The sequence below is a fragment of the Aquarana catesbeiana genome, linkage group LG08, assembly GCF_042186555.1.
Source record: "Aquarana catesbeiana isolate 2022-GZ linkage group LG08, ASM4218655v1, whole genome shotgun sequence".
Taxonomy (NCBI): domain Eukaryota; kingdom Metazoa; phylum Chordata; class Amphibia; order Anura; family Ranidae; genus Aquarana; species Aquarana catesbeiana.
This window is the reverse complement of record NC_133331.1, coordinates 279,066,962-279,085,477: the sequence shown is the minus strand read 5'-3', so window position 1 is coordinate 279,085,477 and position 18,516 is coordinate 279,066,962. Positions and strand designations below refer to the sequence as shown.

Sequence of the window (18,516 nt, the reverse complement as noted above, 5' to 3'; positions counted from 1 at the left end):
CTGTGCCTGGTTGCCATGGGGACGCGCGCGCGAGCGCAGAAGAAAGGAGATCTCAGGGAGGGAGGCGGCCATTTTGTTGTAGCTCAGCATTGATTTAGTTGCAGATTCCTGCTGGTGGGGAGGGGGGGTGTGAGGCTGGAGAGTGTTTGCCCGGTCAGGAGGAGGTAATATTGTCTTCCTATTATGGCATTATTATATGTTTTATCTACTTTTGTTTTAGTAAGATCTGGAGTTTCAGTTGCAATGTTTACTTCAGATGCTTGGTGGTGTGTAGACTGATGACAGAGTTGTCTGCCTTTTTTGTTTTTTTTTCCAGATGTGGTTTTGTTTATTGTTCTGGTATTGATTTATTGCACTGCAGGCCAAAGCGTAGGTTTTCCATACAAGTGGGAAGGCCAGTTCACGTTAAAGCTGCCTTTGGACCGTGATTCCGCCCCAGAAATTTGGGTCGTTGTTTTGGCAAATCAATATAACATGATGAGCCTTATATACTGAAGCACCTGAAGGAAGAACTGCATCTGCTGCCCATAGCAGCCAATCAGAGTCTCCCGACACCTAAGGGCCCTTTTATGAGGGCTTTTCAATTAGATTTGCCTATCCGGTTTTCAGGCAGACCTGATCGGTAGTGCTATGTGGGTCTATGGGGTAGGCTGATGTAAAGGGGCTGGTGCCTGTGTACACCTGCCTACCGCCAAGTCCATTCGGGGTTTAGAGTTACCACCTCATCCCTTTAAACCCGAACACACGTGAATTACACAGGTTCTGAGGCTAATTTAATGCAGATAAGGCACCAAGTGAGTTTAATTACCACCTTAATCAGCCACAGAACCTGTGTAATTAATATGTGTTCGGGTTTAAAGGGATGAGGTGGCAACCCTACCGGGTTTGGGAAAATAAAGTGTGTCCTTTTTCGGATGTAAACCTAAAGGATCGAGGTTAGCCTGATATAAACGGACATCCAGCCGCCCATGGAGCCATCATGGTCTTTCCCTGTCCACTGTGTAAGGACTCATTTACACAGGGTGATTACATCGGGGTCTTGTGCTGGGCCTTATTTTACTGGCATGGAGGTGCACAGGTGTGGTGTCCATCCCCCTGCCAGCAGTTCCATTCATGTCTATTGGGACACAGTCACTGTGTCCCAATATGACATCCATGCGGGTGCAGTGTTCATTTAGTTGCCAAAAATATTTGCGTCATAGTTTTCACCAGATGCATGTTTTCAGTGACAAAAACGAAACAAAAATAAAATTCCGTTTTCAATTCAGATGACTAAAATACCGCTAAAACTAAAAAGGAAATAATTCAGATGACTAAAATATAGCTAAAACTAAAATATGACTAAAACTAAAATAATTCAGATGACTAAATGTCGACTAAAACAATTGAGATGACTAAAACACAACTAAAATTAAAACTGCATTTTTAGGCCCCTTTCACACTGGGACGGTAGGGGGCGTCGGCGGTAAAACAGCGCTATTTTTAGCGCTGTTTTACTGCGGTATTCGGACGCTAGCGGTGCGGTTTTAATCCCCCGCTGGCAGCCGAAAAAGGGTTGGAACCACTCGTATAGCGCGGCATAGCCGCGCTGTCCCATTGATTTCAATGGGCAGGAGCGGTTTAGGAGCGGTGAATACATCGCTCCTTCACCGCTCCAAAGATGCGGCTGACAGGAGATTTTTTCTTCTCCTGCCAGCGCACCGCTTCAGTGTGAAAGCCCTCAGGCTTTCACACTGAACAAACAGCGGAGGCTGTTTTGGGGCGGTTTGCAGGCGGTATTTTTAGCGCAATAACGCCTGCAAACCGCCCCAGTGTGAAAGGGGCCTTCGTCAAAAGACTAAGACTAAAACAATCGCAATTTGACTTAAAATTAACACTGGTCAAAAAGCAATATTGTTTGTTTACAAAACTTGGTTTTATTTATAAGGATGTTACTTGATTTCATTAATAACCACTTCCCGCCCGGCCTATAGCAGAATGACGTCCGGGCGGTGGTTCTGCTATCCTGACTGGACGTCATATGACGTCTTTCAGGATAACGTGAAAGGGCGTGCCCGCGGGGGGCGCGTGCTTCTTACCACATGATCAATCACAGTGTGAACCAGGAAGTAAACGGCTTTCCTCGGTTCGCGCTGACAGGGAGAGACGATCGGCGGCTCTCCCTGTCAAAGGGGGGTTCTGCGCTGATAATCAGCACAATGATTATCAGCGCAACCCCCTAGAGAAGTGCCCATCAGCTGCCTGTCAGTGCCCCAGCAGTAATGCCTGTCAGTGCCCCAGCAGTAATGCCTGTCAGTGCCCCAGCAGTAATGCCTGTCAGTGCCCCAGCAGTAATGCCTGTCAGTGCCCCATCAGTAATGCCTGTCAGTGCCCATCAGTGTCCAAAAATGTGCCAATCAAGTGACCATAAATATGCCAATCGGTGCCCCATCAGTAATGCCTGTCAGTGACCTTCAGATGCCAATCAGTAATGCCTGTGAGTAGCTCCTCATCAGTGCTGCCTATACGTTGCCCCCCCATCGGTGCCCATCAGTGCCACCTATCAATGCCCATCAATTCTACATATCAGTTGAATTGAGGATCCTTAATCTATGTTGATGACTCCATTACCAGATACTCCTTTTGGGAAAAACCTACGAGTAATTGTATACTGTAAGGTTTAATTTCCCGTTTTATTGTAATATTGATTTTGTTCATTTGTATGTTTTTTTATATGTAATAAATGAGAATTTTTACTGAAGTTGATTGTTTGCCTATCAGTAGCGGGATAGCCGGGGAAGCCTTTCCTCTTGGTTTGAGTGTGTGAGAGGACAGACTCAGCAACTGTCCACACCCTCTTTCCTCCCTTTATCTCTATACAATATTTGAATGATGGTACTTTTTATACTTTAATTTTCGAAATTGTTTATCTAAGGCTATACCCAAAATTTTATTATACATATAAGTGCCCATCAGTGAAGGAGAAAACTAAATTTTATAACAGAAACAAAGACATATTTTTTTTTAATTTTGGTCTTTTTTAGTATGTTTAGCAAAAAATAAAAACCCCAGAGGTGAATCAAATACCAAAAGAAAGCTCTATTTGTGGGAAGAAAATGATAAAAATTTAGTTTGGGTACAGTGTCGCATGACCGCGCAATTGTCATTCAAATTGCTACAGCGATGAAAGCTGAAAATTGTCCTGGGCAAGAAGGGGGGAAAGTGAAGTAGTTAAGGCTCCTTTCTCAAGTCGTCTTCCAGGAGGGCACCCTGAGAGATGACTGGTCCCACCTGACAGGAAACACAATCAAGATAGAGGTTAAAAACCCTGCCTCTCCATGTGCTCCTCAGTTTTTGATTGTTTCCCCACAGTGAAACATTTTCTTTTTTTCTAAAGACTAAGGCCGAGGGCTGGAGACCTCAGTCCAAGGTCCTGCCTATCCACCAGTCCCTCAAGGATATTATTTTGAGGGAGTGGAAAGAGCCGGAGAGGAAACTTTTACAATTTAAAATTTGTAAACGCAGGTGCCCCTTCAAAGAGGAGGAGGAGAAGTTCTTTAAGACCCCCAGACTTGATGCGTCTCTAGTACAGGTGTCCAAGCAGTTGGACCTCTCGTTTGAGGATGCAGCCAATATACGGGACCAGATGGACCGCCGGTTCGAGACCCTTTTGCGTAGGCCCTGGGAGGCCAGTGCTGCGGCCATGAACCCAGCACTGGCATCGGTCTGTGTAGCCAGAAATGCGGATTTATGGGTAAACAAGTTAGTGGACCATGTAGCGCATACTTCCAAGTCCAAGCAACTCTTGGATTCCCTAGAAGTGATTGGAAAGGCAGTAGCCTACCTTGCGGATGCGGCATTTGAAACTGTACGTATGTCCGCAAAATCAAATTCGGCTAGAATGGCCGTATGGGTTAAGACCTAGGATGGGGACCACACATCAAGGGCAAGGTTGTGTGGTTTACCATTTGAAGGGTCCCTTCTATTTGGTGCAGGTTTGGATCAGACCCTATCCAGGTCCACTGAAAAGGGAAAGAAGTTTCCTGTAAAGCCTAAAAAGGATAAAGGAAACTTTTTTTCAAGGCCCCCAGGTCAACAACCGTTTTAAGAATCGTAAAAAAGGCAAAAAAATGGGTAATTGGCAGGGGCAAGTAGAAGGGAGGTCTCCTTTTCTCACGCGCAAAGCCTGCAGACAAGGATCCCAAGTGACGCCAGCACCAGGGTAGGGGGGAGGCTCTGACATTTCGTCACACAGTGCGAACAGGTCTCTCAGAGTCTTCTTATCCTTCAGTGGATAAGAGAGGGCTACAGACTGGAATTTGTTTCCAGACCTCCCCAATCTTTTCTTCTAACCCATCTACCCAGGGACAGGCCAAAAGCTTTAGGGCTTTTAGAGAGTGTCAGACAGTTGGCAGACCAGGGGGTCATCCTGCCAGTACCAGCAAGTCAATACGGGGATTTTATTCCCACGTCTTCGTCGGAGTCGGTGCATACGGTCAGAAAGCATCTGTTAAAGGAGATCTTTATGGTCACCTTAGACCTAAAGAATTCATATCTGCTTGTCCCCATTTTCCCGGAGCATCAGGTATTTCTTCGCTTTGCAATATGCACAGATCAGGGTACCCAACACTGGCAGTTCCGGGCCTTACCCTTCGGACTGCCAGCCAGCCCTAGAGTCTTTACAAAGATTCTCGCAGAGGTTATCTCTTTCCTACACCTACATGGGATCACACTGATCCCCTATCTAGACAACCTATTGGTCTACAACCTTTCCAGAGATTCTCTACTCTCAGATCTGGACAAGGTGATAAGCACCTTGGAATCCCTAGGCTGGTTGATCAGTCAGGAGAAATCCTCACTGACTCCATCCCAGACCAAGGTCTGCCTTAGTCTCCTGATAGACTCGGTAGCTTAGAGGCTGGTACTTCCCCAGAAGAAGGTAGAAGCCCTGATACGCACAGTACCATCTATGATAGAATTGAAGGAGGCCTCCCGAAGGTTCATTATGAGGACACTGGGGCTCATGACGTCCTGTATTCCTGCGGTGCCTTGGGCCCAGCTCCACTCCAGGACCCTTCAACATTTCCTACTCTCCTCTTGGGATGGCATAAGAGAGTCATTAGATGAGTGGATTTCCATCTCCGGGGAGGTAAAGAAATCCCTTCGCTGGTGGCTCAACCCTCAGAGGTTGGGGGCAGGTCACCTTTAGATCCAGCTTCAGCTTGTCAGGGTGACAACCGATGCAAGCTCCTGGGGTTGGGGGGCCCATCTAGAGGGACTGCAGTCCCAGGGTGTATGGAACCGGCTCCAGAGAGCCTCCTCCTCCAATTTCAGGGAGCTCTTAGCAGTCAAAGGGGCTCTAAGAGTGTTCGAGGACAGGATCAAGGGGAGAGAAGTCCAGGTCCACTCTGACAACTCGACGACGGTGGCCTTCCTGAATCGTCAGGGAGATACCCAGTCTTGCACACTGATGGCTTTAACGCAGAAACTCTTGGAGTGGGCAGAACAGAGAGTTCCCTCGATTTCAGCGGTACATATAAGGGACATTTTAAACATAGAAACGGATTTCCTCAGTCGACAGACCGTTCACCAAGGGAGAATGGGAGTTAAATCCCGAGGTATTCTCTCTTGTGTGTCAACAGTTTGGCACCCTAGAGATAGATCTCTTCGCCCGCAGGGGAAACCGGAGAGTCAAAAAGTTCTTCTCTCTGTCCAGAGAGGAGGGGTCTGAGGGGGTGGACACGTTAGCACAAGAGTGGTATTTCAGCCTGGCTTATGCTTTTCCCCCCCCTTAGCACTGATCCCAAGAATTATACAGAAGCTGAGTCGGTCCAGGGGCAGTCGGATCCTGATCGCTCCCTGGTGGCCCAAAAGGACCTGGTTTACCACCCTGGGAAATTGGTCGGTGACCTCCCCGCAGCACCTTCCAGAGCGTCAGGACCTTCTGCTTCAGGGTCCACTTTGCCACCCAAACACGGGATTTTTGAAATTGACGGCTTGACTCTTGAGAGGGAGAGCCTGTGCAGGAAGGGGTGCTCTGAGAAAGTAATAGAGACCCTTTTACTGAGCAGAAAGCCAATTACCAGACACATTTATGCCAGGGTCTTGGGGGGTCTTCTCTCGGTGGGAAACGAGGGGGACCTTTCAACAGGACATCCCTACGATCCTAGACTTCCTACAGCCGAGAGTGGTTTGAGGCCTGGCAACCAGGACCCTTAGGGTCCAGGTGGAAGCACTGTCTAGCTTTTTAGACAGGAGACTGGCCCTGGACCCATTGATCAAAAGATTTGTGACGGCTAGGGAGAGGTTGTCCCCCAAATGAGTAAATTTCCACTGTGGGACTTACTGTATCTCCAGTCTTAAGCCCCATACACACTATCAGATTTTCTGCTGATTTTTTTCCTTCAGATTTACCAAAACCATATAATATGAGGTCAAACCTTAGGGGTTTTAATTTGTATGCAATCAGGCAGGCCCTTGCACTACATGGTTTTGGTAAATCTGAAGACAAAAATCAGCAGAAAATCTGATAGTGTGTACGGGACTTTAGAGGCCCTCACCAGGGCACCTTTTGAGCCCTTGGCTCAGAGTTCAGTTAAGTTGCTTTCTCTTAAGACGGCCTTCCTTCTGGCCATTACAACGGCCAGGAGGGTAGGTGATTTACAGGCTATATCTATGAAAGAGTCGTTTTTTCGTTTATTGGAGGACAGAGTCATCCTCAGGCAGGATCCCCTGTACCTTCCCAGAGTGGCCTCATGGTTTCATAGGTCACAGGAAATTATCCTCCCGTCCTTTTGTGTTAACCTACAGAACGAGAAAGAAAGAGCCTTTCATTTACTAGACATTAGAAGGTGTCTGCTGCTTTACTTAGACAGAGTAAAGGAATTCAGAAAATCTCATCATCTGTTAGTCAGTTTTTGTGGCACAAAGAGGGGTGAGCAGGCATCAAAAATAACGATTGCAAGATGGATCAGACAAGCCAGTTCCATAGCTTATGAACAAGCAGGTAGAATAGTCCCAGCTAATCTCAAGGCACATTCTACACGGTCTCTGGCGATGTCTTGGGCAGAAAGGGCTGGAGCATTGGTAGAGCAGATCTGCAGAGCAGCAACGTGGTCAAGTCAGAACACGTTCTTGAGACATTACAGAGTAGAACTTCTGTCACCTCAAGATCTGGCTTTTGGCAGAAAGGTCCTGCAGGCTGTTGTCCCGCCCTAAGGTAAGCCTGAGCTACTTGCTCTTCTCTCAGGGTGCCTTCCTGGAAGACAACTTGAGAAAATGACCATTTACATTTACTGGTAACTATGTTTCTGGGAAGTCTTCCAGGACGGCAGGCCCACTTTCCACCCATTTCGTGTTTGTTAAATAGATGAACATTGGAGGTGTTTTTACTCTCGTGCACTGGTGTGGGTCAATACTTTTTCACAACTGAGGAGCACAGGGAGGAGCGGGGTTTTTAACCTCTATCTTGATTGTGTTTCCTGTCAGGTGGGACCAGTCATCTCTCAGGGTGCCGTCCTGGAAGACTTCCCAGAAACCCAGTTACCGGTAAGTGTAACTGGTCATTTTCACACTTGCGTGACTTGTCCTGCAACTTTGAACTGCAAAGTTGCATGACAAGTTGTACCACACAATTTCCAATGAGTACCGGTCATATCTGTGCAACGACAAGTTGCAGCGACTTCAAAGTAGTCCCTACACTGCTTTGGTCTGACTTTGATGCGATTTGAGATCCATAGACCTCAAGATTACACAGGCATTGCTTCAAGTCACGTCAAAGTCGAGTGACTTTCAGGTCCTATAAGTGTGAAAGGGGCCTAACAGAGAACTGTTAAAGTTTTAAAGGTTTTACAGTGCATCTGGAAAGTATTCACAGCGCTTCACTTTTTCCACATCTTATGTGTTACAGCCTTATTCCAAAATTGAATAAATTCATTATTTTCCTCAAAATTCTACAAACAATACCTCATATTGACAAAGTGAAAGAAGTTTGTTCGAAATCTTTGCAAATTTATTAAAAATAAAAAACGAAAAACATCCCATGTACATAAGTATTCACAGCCTTTGCCATGATGCTCAAAATTGAGCTCAGGTGCATCCGGTTTCCACTGATCATTTTTTAGATGTTTCTACAACTTGATTGGAGTCCACCTGTGGTATATTCAGTTGATTGTACAGGATTTGAAAAGGCACACACATGTCTATATAAGGTCCCACAGTTAAGGCACTTTCACACTGAGGTGGTGGGGGCGGTAGCAGTAAAGCACCGCTAGATTTATCGGCGCGTTTTTAACTCCCCTCAAAGGTGTTAAAAAGGGGTTAAAAGTGCCACTGCCAAAGCACTTTGCAGACGCTTCGGCAGTGCTGCCCATTGATTTCAATGGGCAGGGGTGGTTTTGGAGCGGTGTATACACCGCCCCAAAGATGCTGCTTGCAGGACTTTTTTTCTTGTCCTGCAAGCGCACCGCTCCAGTGTGAAAGCACTCGGGCTTTCACACTGGGGCTGCAGGTGAGGCAGTTTTCAGGTGCTTTTTATAGTGCTAAAGCGCCTGAAAAACGCCTCAGTGTGAAAGTGCCCTTAACAGTGCATGTCAGAGCACAAACCAAGCCACAAAGTCCAAGGAATTGTCTGTAGACCTCAGACAGAATTGTATTGACGCACAGATCTGGGGAAGGGTACAGAAACATTTCTGCATCATTCAAGGTCCTGAAGAACACAGTGGCCTCCTTCATACATAAATGGAAGAAGTTTGGAACCACCAAGGCTTCCTAGAGCAGGCCGCCCAGCCAAACTGAGTGATCAGGGGAGAAGGGCCTTAGTCAGGGAGGTGACCAATAACCTGATGGTCACTCTGACAGAGCTCCAGCATTTTTCTGTGAAGAGAGGAGAACCTTCCAGAAGAACAATCCTCTCTGCAGCACTCCACCAATCAGGCCTGTATGGTAGAGTGGCCAGACGGAAGCCACTCCTCAGTAAAAGACACATGACAGCCCACCTCAAGGACTCTCAGACCATGAGAAACAAAATTCTCTGGTCTGATGAAATAAAGATTGAACTCTTTGGCCTGAATGGCAAGTGTCATGTCTGGAGGAAACCAGGCATCACCTGGCCAATATCATCCCTACAGTGAAGCATGGTGGTGGCAGCATCGTGCTTTAAGGATGTTTTTCAGGGTCAGGAACTCGGAGACTAGTCAGGATCAGGAGAAAGATGAACACAGCAATGTACAGAGGCATCCTTGAGGAAAACCTATTCCAGATCGCTCTTGACCTCAGACTGGGGTGAAGGTTTCTTTCAACAGAACAACAACCCTAAGCACACAGCCAACATAGCAAAGGAGTGGCTACGGGTTAACTCTGTGAATAATGTCCTTGAGTGGCTCAGCAGAGCCCAGACTTGAACATCTCTGGAGAGATCTGAAAATGGCTGTGTGCCGACGCTCCCCATCCAACCTGATGGAGCTTGAGAGGTCCTGCAAAGAAGAATGGGAGAAACTGCCCAAAAATAGGTGTGCCCAGCTTGTAGCATCATACTCAAAAAGACTTGAAGCTGTTTTGGTGCCACAGGTGCTTCAACAAAGCATTGAGCAAAGGCTGTGAATACTTATGTACATGTGATTATTTTTTTACATTTTTTTTTTTTTTACCACTTACGGACTTTACCTTTACCACTTGCCCTCTGTCATTATACGGTGGCTCTTTGAAGTGGAATACAGTTGTTATGGCAGAAGCTAGCTGCCATAATCCCGGTATCCACTTCTTCAGCAGGCGGTCTGCTTTTTAAAAAAAAGTGCGCTTGTAAGACCGCTGCGCAAATACGGTGTGACAGAAAGTATTGCAACGACCGCCATTTTATTCTCTAGGGTGTTAGAACCCCCCAAATATTATATATATTTTTTTTTCTAAGTAATTTTCTAGCAAAAAAACAGATTTTAACTTGTAAACAACAAGTTTGAAAAATAGGCCCGATCCTTAAGTGGTTACATAAATTAGCAAAAATTCCAAACAAACATCTTTCACGTCATTATGGGGTATTGTTTGTAGAATTTTGAGGAAAATAATTAATTGAATCCATTTTGGAATACGGCTGTAACATACCAAAATGTGGAAAAAGTGAAGCGCTGTGAATACTTTACAGATGCACTGTATTGTCTGGTAATATGTGCAATACCATTACAGCCAATACAGTTTACAGTGTGTTTTTTTTATATTATAGTTTAAATTCTGTTTGTCAAAAAGCAATATTATTGTTTGTTTATGATACTGGAGATTTTAGCCAACTAAAATATGACTAAAACAATTCAGATGACTAAAATACGACCAAAACTAACTAAAATTGCATTTTTGTTTGCATTTTTGTTAAAAGACTATGACTAAAACTAAATCAGAATTTGTTGTCAAAATGAACACTGTGTGGGGGCAATGCCCCAACACAAGAACACAACCCCCCTGTCTCAATATGACATCCATATGGGTGCAAAGCCCCCCAACACAAGAACACAGACTCTCTGTCCCAATATGACATCCATGTGGGTGCATGGTCCCGAACACAAGGACACAACCCCCCTGTCCCAATATGACATCCACGTGGGTGTAATGCCCTGAACACAAGGACACACCCCCCTGTCCCAATATGACATCCACGTGGGTGTAATGCCCTGAACACAAGGACACACCCCCCTGTCCCAATATGACATCCATGTGGGTGCATAGTCCCCATCACCAGAACAAACCCCCCCTGTCCCAATATGACATCCATGTGGGTGCATAGTCCCCATCACCAGAACAAATCCCCCTGTCCCAGTATGACATCCATGTGGGTGCATAGTCCCCATCACCAGAACAAACCCCCCTCTCCCAATATGACATCCATGTGGGTGTAATGCCCTGAACACAAGGACACAACCCCCCTGTCCCAATATGACATCCATGTGGGTGCATAGTCCCCATCACCAGAACACAGTCCCTCTGTCCCAATATGACATCCATGTGGGTACATGGTCCCGAACACAAGGACACAACCCCCCCAGTCCCCAATATGACATGCATGTGGGTGCATGGTTCCCAACACAAGAACACAGCCTCTCTGTCCCAATATGACATTCATGTAGGTGCATGGTCCCGAACACAAGGACACAACCCCCCTGTCCCAATATGACATCCATGTGGGTACATGGTCCCGAACACAAGGACACAACCCCCCTGTCCCAATATGACATCCATGTGGGTGCATGGTCCCGAACACAAGAACACAACCCCCCTGTCCCAATATGACATTCATTTAGGTGCATGGTCCCGAACACAAGGACACAACCCCGCTGTCCCAATATGACATCCATTTAGGTGCATGGTCCCGAACACAAGGACACAACCCCTCTGTCCCAATATGACATCCTTGTGGGTGCATGGTCCCCCAACACAAGGACACAGCCCCTCTGTCCCAATATGACATCTATGTGGATGCGATGCCCGAACACAAGGACCCAGCTCCTCCGTCTCAATATGACATCTATGTGGGTACATGGTCCTGAACACAAGAACATAGAAGAACACAAGAAAATTGCATTTTTGTCAAAAGACTATGACTAAAACTAAATCTGAATTTGTTGTCAAAATGAACACTGTGTGGGGGCAATGCCCCCAACACAAGAACACAACCCCCCTGTCCCAATATGACATCCATATGGGTGCAAAGCCCCCCAACACAAGAACACAGCCTCTCTGTCCCAATATGACATCCATATGGGTGCAAAGCCCCCCAACACAAGAACACAGACTCTCTGTCCCAATATGACATCCATGTGGGTGCATGGTCCCGAACACAAGGACACAACCCCCCTGTCCCAATATGACATCCACGTGGGTGTAATGCCCTGAACACAAGGACACAACCCCCCTGTCCCAATATGACATCCATGTGGGTGCATAGTCCCCATCACCAGAACAAACCCCCCTGTCCCAATATGACATCCATGTGGGTGTAATGCCCTGAACACAAGGACACAACCCCCCTGTCCCAATATGACAACCATGTGGGTGCATGGTCCCGAACACAAGAACACAGCCTCTCTGTCCCAATATGACATCCATGTAGGTACATGGTCCCGAACACAAGAACACAGCCCCCCTGTCCCAATATGACATCCATGTGCGTGCATGGTCCTGAACTTAAAGACACAACCCCCCTGTCCCAATATGACATCCATGTGGGTGCATAGTCCCCATCACCAGAACACAGCCCCTCTGTCCCAATATGACATCCATGTGGGTGCATGGTCCCGAACACAAAGACACAACCCCCCCGTCCCCAATATGACATGCATGTGGGTGCATGGTCCCCAACACAAGAACACAGCCCCTCTGTCCCAATATGACATCCTTGTGGGTGCATGGTCCCCCAACACAAGGACACAGCCCCTCTGTCCCAATATGGCATCTATGTGGGTGTGATGCCCGAACACAAGGACCCAGCTCCTCTCTCTCAATATGACATCTATGTGAGTACATGGTCCTGAACACAAGAACATAGAAGAACACAAGAAAATTTCATTTTTGTCAAAAGACTATGACTAAAACTAAATCTGAATTTGTTGTCAAAATGAACACTGTGTGGGGGCAGTGCCCCCAACACAAGAACACAGCCCCTCTGTCCCAATATGACATCCAAATGGGTGCAATGCCCCCAAACACAAGAACACAGACTCTCTGTCCCAATATTACAGCCATGTGGGTGCAATGCCCCAAATACAGGGACACAACCCCCCTGTCCCAATATGACATCCATATGGGTGCAATGCCCCCCAACACAAGAACACAAACTCTCTGTCCCAATATTACATCCATGTGGGTGCATGGTCCCAACACAAGAACACAGCCCCTCTGTCCCAATATGACATCCATGTGGGTGTAATGCCCTGAACACAAGGACACAACCCCCCTGTCCCAATATTACATCCATGTGGGTGCATAGTCCCCATCACCAGAACACAACCCCTCTGTCCCAATATGACATCCTTGTGGGTGCAATGCCCCAACACAAGGACACAGCCTCTCTGTCCCAGTATGACATCCATGTACGTGCATGGTCCTCAACACAAGGACACAACCTCTCTGTCCCAATATTATATCCATGTGGGTGCATGGTCCCCAACACAATAACACAGCCCCTCTGTCCAAATATGACATCCACGTGGGTGCATAGTTCCCAACACAAGGACACAGCCCCCCTGTCCCAATATGACATCCATGTGGGTGCATGGTCCCCAACACAATAACACAGCCCCTCTGTCCCAATATGACATCTATGTGGGTGTAATGCCCTGAACACAAGAACACAACCCCCCTGTCCCAATATGACATCCATGTGGGTGCATGGTCCCCAACACAAGGACACAGCCCCCCTGTCCCCAATATGACATCCATGTGGGTGCATATTCCCCATCACAAGAACACAGCCTCTCTGTCCCAATATGACATCCATGTAGGTGCATGGTCCCCAACACAAGTACACAACCCCCCTGTCCCAATATGGCATCCATGTGGGTGCAGGGCCTGAACACAAGGACACAGCTCCCCTGTCCCATTATGACATCCTTGTGGGTGCATGGTCCCTAACACAAGGACACAGCCCTTCTGTCCCAATATGACATCTATGTGGGTGCGATGCCCGAACACAAGGACCCAGCTCCTCTGTCTCAATATGACATCTATGAGGGTGCATGGTCCTGAACACAAGAACATAGACAAACACAAAAAAAATTGCATTTTTGTCAAAAGACTATGATTAAAACTAAATCGGAATTTGTTGTCAAAATGAACACTGTGTGGGGGCAATGCCCCCAACACAGGGACACAGCCTCTCAGTCCCAATATGACATCCATGTGGGTGCATGGTCCCGAACACAAGGACACAACCCCTCTGTCCCAATATGACATCCATGTGGGTGCAATGCCCCAACACAAGGACACAGCCTCTTTGTTCCATTATGACATCCATTTGCGTGCATGGTCCCCAACACAAGGACACAACCTCTCTGTCCCAATATTACATCCATGTGGGTGCATGGTCCCCAACACAATAACACAGCCCCTCTGTCCCAATATGACATCTATGTGGGTGTAATCCCCCGAACACAAGAACACAACCCCCTGTCCCAATATGACATCCATGTGGGTGCATGGTCCCTAACACAAGGACACAGCCCTTCTGTCCCAATATGACATCTATGTGGGTGCGATGCCCGAACACAAGGACCCAGCTCCTCTGTCTCAATATGACATCTATGAGGGTGCATGGTCCTGAACACAAGAACATAGACAAACACAAAAAAAATTGCATTTTTGTCAAAAGACTATGATTAAAACTAAATCGGAATTTGTTGTCAAAATGAACACTGTGTGGGGGCAATGCCCCAACACAGGGACACAGCCCCTCTGTCCAAATATGACAACCATGTGGGTTCATGGCCCCAACACAAGGACATAGCCTCTCAGTCCCAATATGACATCCATTTGCGTGCATGGTCCTCAACACAAGGACACAACCTCTCTGTCCCAATATTACATCCATGTGGGTGCATGGTCCCCAACACAATAACACAGCCCCTCTGTCCCAATATGACATCCATGTGGGTGCATGGTCCCCAACACAAGGACACAGCCCCCCTGTCCCAATATGACATCCATGTGGGTGCATATTCCCCATCACAAGAACACAGCCTCTCTGTCCCAATATGACATCCATGTAGGTGCATGTCCCCAACACAAGTACACAACCCCCCTGTCCCAATATGACATCCATGTGGGTGCAGGGCCTGAACACAAGGACACAGCTCCCCTGTCCCATTATGACATCCTTGTGGGTGCATGGTCCCCAACACAAGGACACAGCCCCTCTGTCCCAATATGACATCTATGTGGGTGCGATGCCCAAACACAAGGACCCAGCTCCTCTGTCTCAATATGACATCTATATGGGGGCATGGTCCTGAACACAAGAACATAGACAAACACAAAAAAAATTGCATTTTTGTCAAAAGACTATGACTAAAACTAAATCAGAATTTGTTGTCAAAATGAACACTGTGGCAATGCCCCCAACACTGGGACACAGCCCCTCTGTCCCAATATAACATCCATGTGGGTGCATGGCCCCAACACAAAGACACAGCCTCTCTGTCCCAATATGACATCCATGTGGGTGCAATGTCCCAACACAAGAACACAGACTCTGTGTCCCAATATGACATCCATGTGGGTGCATGGTCCTGAACACAAGGACACAGCTCCCCTGTCCCAATATGACAACCATGTGGGTGCATGGTCCCGAACACAAGGACACAACCCTCCTGTCCCAATATGACATGCATGTGGGTGCATGGTCCCCAACACAAGAACACAGCCTCTCTGTCCCAATATGACATCCATGTAGCTGCATGGTCCCGAACACAAGGACACAGCTCCCCTGTCCCATTATGACATCCTTGTGGGTGCATGGTCTCCAACACAAGCACACAACCCCCCTGTCCCAATATGACATCCATGTGGGTGCATGGTCCCGAACACAAGGACACAACCCCTCTGTCCTAATATGACATCCTTGTGGGTGCATGGTCCCGAACAGAAGGACACAACCCCTCTGTCCTAATATGACATCCTTGTAGGTGCATGGTCCCCAACACAAGAAAACAGCTCCTCTGTCTCAATATGACATTCATGTGGGTGCATGGTCCTGAACACAAGAACATAGCCCCTCTGTCCCAATATGACCTCCATGTGGGTGTAATGCCCCGAACACAAGGACACAACCCCTCTGTCCAAAATTACATCCATGTGGGTGCATGGCCCAAAAAAAGGGACACAGCCCCTCTGTCCCAATATGACATTCTTGTGGGTGCGAATGCAGGGACACAGCTGCTGTGTACCACTATGACATCCATGGGGGTACATGGCCCCCAATGCAGGGACACAGCTTCTGTGTCCCAATACGACATCTGTGCAGGTGCATGGCCCCAAACACGCGGACACAGCCGATGTGTCCCAATATGAGATCCATGTGGGTGTTGGTGCCTTCTGGGCTGTGAACCCACATGGAGAGTGTATTGGGACACAGCGGCTGTGTCCATGTGTTTGGGGCCATGCAGTGGAATGGGTGTCATATTGGGACACACCGGCTGTGTCTGTGCGATCGGGGCCTCACACCTGCATGGATGTCATAATGGGACACAGTGGCTGTGTCCCAGTACACATGAATAGGACTGCCAGCTGGTAAAACACGCTTGTACAGGGCACTGATGTAATCACCCCGTGTGAATGAGGCTTAAATGCGAACACAAAATGAATGGGCACAGATCTAAAAAACTGACTTTCTTCCCGTTTTGCTCCGATTCAGTAGGGGATCTGCTCACGGATCCTCTGCTGAATGGAGTGGAGTGGCGCCATGTGAAGGGGCCCTTCCACAGGGATGTTCAGTCCTGGATCTGCCTTTCAGTTTTTGAGACAAATCCAGACTGAGCCGCAAGGCAGTTCAGGTCTGTTTTTTAAACAGAAAAATGCTGCATCCCTTTCCATTTAGACATATCTGCATCCAATCAACTTCGAAATTACTGAGGTGAAGTTAAGGTGGTATAAGGAGGAAGGGAGTTTACCTATTTTGATCCCTAAGTAGGTAATATATGACTTGGCTATAGGGAAAACCAACGTGGTTGTCCATGGAGGTAGCTGAGCATGATAAAGTGATAGGATTTCACTTTTGGAAAAGTTTATCCTTAACCCTGAACAGGGTCGGAAGTGAGAAAAAATTTATTGGATGTGGAGCATATCTGACTTGGGGTCAGAGGTAAAAATGAGGATATCATCAGCGAATAATGCTGTGCGGAGTTCGTGATTACCCACCGTGACCCCATGTAGACTGGAATGAAACAAGAGATATTGGGACAAGGGTTCTAAGGCTAGGTTAAAGAGGAGGGGGGGCAGGGGGCACCCTTGCCTAGTGCCTTTGTGTAACTGGATCTTGTTATAGATGAGACCTGCAGTAATCACAAACGCTGATGGGGCCGAATACATAGTAGAAATTAGATGAAGGAAGGGGCCAGAGAATCCGAAACTTTGAAGGACCAACTGCAACCATTGAAAGCTAACATTGTCAAACGCTTGCTCTACATCAAGCGTGATAATAGCTATATCGCTGGAGGTGTTGGCTCTTGCGTGTTCCAAAACTACAAGAACCTTGCGAATATTACCCGTGACTGAGTGCCCTTTTATGAAGCCCGCCTGTGCTGGGTGAATCAAGTTTGGCAATATTAAGGCTAGCCAATTGGCGATAATTTTGGGTGGTATGATTCCAGTTCTGTGGGGTCTTTCCCTTTTTTCTGGATTAATTTGATGTGAGCCTGATAGCCCGAGGGGAGGGATTGTCCTCAATCTAGGATTGATTGATACACAGAGACTAGCGCCGGAGAGACAGCGCCAGAGGCCAGTTTGAAGGGTTCCGACGTATACTCATCAGGGAACAGATTCTTACCATTGGCCAACGTTGCAATGGCTGAAGAAACCTCAACAAGAGTGACTGGGGCATTCAGTTGGTTTAGGAGTGCCTGATCTACCTTTGGGAGAGTGACTTGAGCCAAAAAGTCTTTTGCAACGGTGTCATCTATGGGGTCATGGCCATATAGATTAGCGTAGAAGCGCTCAAGGATGAGGTTAATGTCCTTGGGGACTGAAGTAATTTTCCCTTGGATGTCTTTCAGAGCTTGAATGTGGGTAGGAGTATGGGGTCCCTTGCACAGACGTGCCAACAGTTTTCCTGCCTTATTGGCAAATTTGTGATATTGGAGATCTGACAAAGATTTATGGATTCTTTCCTGAGCATCAGCCCATAGGTCAAAGTGGGCTTCAGCCTCCCTCCAAACTTTTCTGTGGTCTGGGAGTTCTGTTGGGCTATCTGTATTTGCACCGAAAAAAGAGCTGCTCTTTTTGTAGCCTATGGAGAAGGTGAGGATCCTACCACGTAACACTGCTTTACCCGCCTCCCAGAAGACATTAGGATTATCTGTGTGGTCAGAATTGGTGGCTATGTAGTCTGATCAAGTGTTTTTAACAATTTCCAGAAGATCTTGATTGTTGTCTAAGTACGATGGGAGGCGAAGTTCTGCGGGATGAAGTCTGTTAGATCAACCGAGACGGGGCATGGTCATATATCGCTATGTTGTGGATGCGGGGATCAGTGATGTGTTGTACAAGTATGGAGTTACAGAGTAAATCGTCAATTCTAGACAGAGTGTGATGGGGGGGGGGGGGGAGGAATAGGCTTTACCGTCAGGGTGGGCAGACCTCCAAATATCAACCAGTTGTAGGCCATCCACAAAGTATGACAGCAGTGTTTCTACTGTGGAGGAAAGAGCACCCTGAGGGCTTCCGCCTCGAGACTTATCCTCCAAGGAATGCATTACTGAATTAAAATCTCCTCCGACTAGGAGGGGCTGATGGAGGAAGGGGGCTAAATGGGAGGTTAGCTGCTGAAAAAAATTGTTTAGATGG

The 18,516-nt window shown here is 47.3% G+C and overlaps 1 protein-coding gene across 4 annotated transcripts in view; it reads left to right on the top strand.

Moving 5' to 3' along the window:
- The first annotated feature begins 29 nt into the window (after positions 1 to 29).
- LOC141104517 (uncharacterized) overlaps positions 30 to 18,516 on the top strand; it is a 44,140-nt gene continuing 25,653 nt past the window's right edge. For 2 of the 4 annotated variants that reach the window (XM_073594105.1, XM_073594102.1), the window contains exon 1: positions 30 to 164. The gene's annotated coding sequence lies outside the window, so the exon portion shown is untranslated. Of the gene's footprint in view, positions 165 to 7,467; positions 7,528 to 18,516 lie in introns of all 4 variants that reach the window. The other 2 variants (XM_073594104.1, XM_073594103.1) reach the window with 2 other exon arrangements.